This window comes from Coffea arabica, chromosome 6c (genome assembly GCF_036785885.1).
Source record: "Coffea arabica cultivar ET-39 chromosome 6c, Coffea Arabica ET-39 HiFi, whole genome shotgun sequence".
NCBI classification, from domain to species: domain Eukaryota; kingdom Viridiplantae; phylum Streptophyta; class Magnoliopsida; order Gentianales; family Rubiaceae; genus Coffea; species Coffea arabica.
The window spans coordinates 42,693,106-42,697,791 of record NC_092320.1 but is presented as its reverse complement, the minus strand read 5'-3'; the positions used below and the strand labels follow the sequence as shown (position 1 = coordinate 42,697,791).

General features: G+C 39.1%; 1 long non-coding RNA gene across 1 annotated transcript; it reads left to right on the top strand.

Moving 5' to 3' along the window:
- Positions 1 to 646: 646 nt before the first annotated feature.
- On the top strand, positions 647 to 3,247 carry LOC140008061 (uncharacterized). The gene is made up of 3 exons (XR_011815476.1): positions 647 to 1,134; positions 2,431 to 2,493; positions 3,121 to 3,247. It is a non-coding gene; the product is annotated as an uncharacterized lncRNA (long non-coding RNA).
- Positions 3,248 to 4,686: the final 1,439 nt, after the last annotated feature.

Sequence of the window (4,686 nt, the reverse complement as noted above, 5' to 3'; positions counted from 1 at the left end):
GCTACTGTAGAAAGGCCAATCACACTGAGAGTGATTGTTGGAGGAGAGGGCGGAAGTGTTTGATTTGCGGAAGTGGTGACCACCAGGTTAGCAACTGTCCGAGGAAACAGTCACGTGAAAATAGTACCCAGCAACTGGAGGGCACTAAATCAAAACAAGCGAATGAAAGAGGGAAGCGAACAAAAGTACCGGCAAGGGTATATGCTTTAGACAACCAACAAACTCCTGAGCCATCTGAAGGTATAAATTTCGAGGACGAAATTTCTTAAGGGGGAGAGATTGTGAGGACCCGCAAAATTCTCCTTGTTTTATTTTATTTTATTCTATTTTATTTTTCCGCGTGTATTTTCCTTGCTTTCAATCAATTAATCATTTAATTTTCAGAGATTTTATAAGTGAGTATCGTTTTTAAATCATTTATTTTAGTATAAGTGCGTACATGTTAAATTTGAGGTGCATTATGGATGTGAGATCCTGGATTCCAAATTGTCTCAAATAAATTAAATATGGATATTTATAGTAGCTATTGTGTGAAAAATATATTTTACCATGTGTTTTAATTTTCAAAGAGTATTTTACATACCAAAAGTGAAAAATTTAATTGAATCATTAAAATCCTACTTTCAAAACTAAACCGTTAAGTTTAAATTAAATTCAACCAATTAATATTTTCGTGATTGTATGTGCATCCATGCATGTTTAGTACGGGGGTTTGAGTGATTAGTACCTTGGGTTGGTGGGCTTAAGTTAGTTTTAATTAAACTAAGTAAACCAATGGGTTAATTACATTGGATCAAGTAGAGTTTTAGTGTTGGGCCTTTAAGTTTTAATTTCATTAGAAGCCTAAGCCATAAACCCATTAATTACCCAAGCCCATGACCCATCTCTTGTTTTGCTTTACTATTAATAGACTTAGCTATTAAGTTAGGAGGACATAAGACAAAACAAACAAAGCCAACACCAAGAACAAGCTACCGTGAGCTTGGAGAAGAAGAAAGGCAGCATCGGGTGAGCTAGGAGAAGAGAGAAAAAAAAAAAAAAAAAAAAGAAAGGGAACTTTGTTGGAGAGTTGGAGCTCAAGGATACATCTCCTCAAAGAATCGGCCAGCTAGGGGGTATGCTTAAGGATTTGAGGTAAACCAATTTCCTAACTCTTGATTCTTGTGGTAAAACATATGATTGATGATTGGAAGTTGAATCTAACTAGCTAGGAACTGATTTGAACGGCTGGAAATTCGTTTGATTGGGTGGAATTTAAATGAACTTCAAGTGTTCCTTTTCTGTCAAGATTTCTGTCCGAAATTAGTCTGAAAATTCGAACATGTTGGGAGCTGATTTGGCCTTAGTACAAAACATGAAAGTTGTAGGGAATGATGTTTTATAGTTGTCTGTAAAATTTCAGCTCAATCGGAGCAACGTAGCCTGTGAAAAGACCAAAATACCCCTACTTCCCTGTATTTATCCGAAACTGATAATCAGCTTCTGTAATTGGATGTTTTGACCAGGAATACTACTGATTTGGTTGTTGATGTCTTCTTAAGACTTATAGCCTTGTGTCTTAGCTTTCTAATGGCTTTGGAATTACCTGAATTGGAGTTGTGTGTGCTGAGATATGAGTGAATAAAGCAGGACTGCTAGTTGATTTCTGCAGTGAATTTCAAACTGGAAAATCTGGAGATTTTTTGGTAAATTTGACCTAGTTAGGATGAGAACTGGACTGAGTGGTCTTCATGAAAGTTGTAGGTCTTTTTCTTAGCTTTTCAACGCCTCTAATAACGCCATAAACGGACTTTGGTAGCCTGTGATATGGCCATTTAAAGGTAGTACGGTTAATTAGCCGATTAGTTGGAACTTGGTTCTGCGAATTGGGAATTTGACTAGGTTACACTGGAATTTGGACTAAGTGGTCTTCATCAAAATTGTAGCCCTCTGTCTTAGCTTCGAAACGGTATAAATTACATTCCAATCCGATAAGCGTAGCGTCGGATGTGTCCGTTACGCAAAACCCGTCAAATCTGTCTTTTGTTAAGTTTCATTTCCGCATTTGTTATTAGCTCGATTTCTATACTTGTATTGTTTTGAGCCTATGGAATGGCTATTGAAATGAATTTGTGTTGTGGGTAACCTTGGTTTGATTGAGGAAAAATAATGAAGCCAAAATGGCTGGAAAATTAGGTAAACACAAAGGGCGTGCTGCCCAAATTTTCGCCCGAGGGCTAGGTTTCTATTTGAACTTGTATACTTTTGTTAGGCCAATACCATGATCGGTTTTCCATTTTAAAACATGATTTTTCATCCTTGGGTTCAAACAACCCTCTTCTTACTTGAAAGTCATCTTTACACGTTTTACTCTTAATTAGTCGGGTTTCTTTGTTTCCCTTAAATGTTTTGCTCGATAAACTATAATAATGTTCTCTTGTTCAACCTTAGGTTTCATTGGTGATTAAGGGTAATATCCGGAAGGATATTTTGCACGATATTTTGCATTTCTAGGTGAGTGTTCCTTATTTGATTCTATGGCTTGTTGTTATCATTTGCTAATGTGTTAAGTGCTTTTAATGATTTTCAAAACGAGCTTTCTAGGCGAATGTGTACTTTATCGCACTCGACCTAAATAACTGTGCAATTTTCAAGGATTTAATGATTGAAATGTTACTTGCGCATGAATGTAAGCCTTTTGGGCTGAACTGGCCATTGCCTCTTGTTACCGGTCGTCTCGAGCCAGAAGCGGACTCGGTCGGGCGATTAGGGACTTGGGTGAACGTTTGGTATACTCGAGTATTACCCTGTAGGTTGGTGGAGACTGGCCAACGGCCAGGACGGGGGTGAATGAATGAATGAACGAACGAACGAACGAACGAGGGTTTATTGATAAACGAAAAATGCATTTTCAAATGATTGGAGGAATAAGGGGAAATATCAGGAGAACGAATGAACGAATGAACGAATTGCTCCTTGTGAGCCGTATCCTTTTAATGAATGTTACTATTGCTTTCCATTGTAAATGTTTCTTGAATTATTGATACTCTATGTTTAATGTATTGAATTGATTGTTTGATTATCTGTTTGGTATCTCACTGAGCTTTTAGCTCACCCCTTTAGTTTTGTTTTCCTTAACAGGGGACGGCGAGCAGGATGAGAGCATAGACTAGCCTAGTCTAGGTCTTTTGTTTCTTTTGTAATGGTTCTCGCCCTAGTGCTTGGCACGGGCTAGTTGTATGGTGAAGTGAGAACCTTTGTACATTTGATGGTTGTACTTCCTTTTGAGATAGCAATGTATATAAGTTCCACTTTAAGTTTGGATTGCTGCCCTATTTATTCTTGTGATTTGTTCTGGATTTGATTAAAGAACGACTGAGTCCCGGCGAGAGCTGGGCAGGCGGCCCGCCAAACCCTCTGGTACGCCTTAGGGGGAGGTGGGGTCGTCACAGGGCCCGCACTCCATTCAGTCATTTTGGTAATACTCGAGTTTACCGGAACCGAGAGTCTCGTTACTACAAGGTTCCTCAGTACAGTCCCCGTGGCATGACAATTTTCACGACCAAGCCCTCGCCGGCTCGATCCAATTGACTACCAAACGGGGTTGAGCTCAGTAATACAGTAAGGCCGTTGGACAATCGCCCAAACGACACCAATTCAGTTTCCATGAATGGAATTCAATGTACCATATAACCAGTGCAGTACTACAGTAATGCGGTAAATAGCCATGAATGAAATCACAAGGGGTGAGGGCGGTCAAGTACACCCTCACCTCAATCACTTCCAATAACCAATTAAGCCTTCAAGGCATCAAATACACATAGAGCAAAGCCATATTATAACAAGTAAGTGAGTAGTATACTCACCAACCAAGTAAGTGGTATTTCATGCACCACGATCACCAAGCCGTCGTGCACCACCTTCACGCCCCAGAATCATGCAAACAAATGCAATGAGACTCGATAACGAGTCATATAGCCATGCCAATTACAACCCCAATAGGGTTTTATAAACATATACAAGCATGATAGCAAACCAGAAATTAAGAGAGGGCTTTAACTTAAGCCTTGATAAGAAAACCGGATTTGACCTCATAATGCGGTAATGGCACAACTCTCACTACAATTATCGGATGGGGGTGTAAGACCCACCATTTCGAAGCCAAGAAACAGAGCTACAACAATGTAGAAGGTCATTCAATCCAGTTCCTAACACAACTAGGTCAAATATGCAAAATACTATACCAGAATTCCCAAAACAGGTTTGCAAATCACACAAAACCGTAATTACTATAACTCAGTCTATACAAGTCCAAATTCCGAAATTCCAAAGGCATATGTTAGATAAGACATCCAGCTACATTTCATCAGAAGACACCAACTTCAAAATCCAAACCAATTCCAGTCAAAATAGCCAAATACCAACGCAGTTTTCGCATTCTGACCAAAGCAGAACAGCTACAGTAATTCCGACATAACTCACTCTACACTAATCCAAATGACCTGAAATTTTGCAGGCACCTCAAACACATCAATACCTACAACTTTCATGGTTTGAGCAAAGTCCAATTCGGCCTCTAACCCTATGATCTAAAACCGGACAGAATTAGGGGATTATGAACCCTAACTTTTCACAATTCACTTCAAATCCAAAATTGGTTGCATTTATCCACAATTCACACCTACTAGAGTCATTATAGTCCATTGC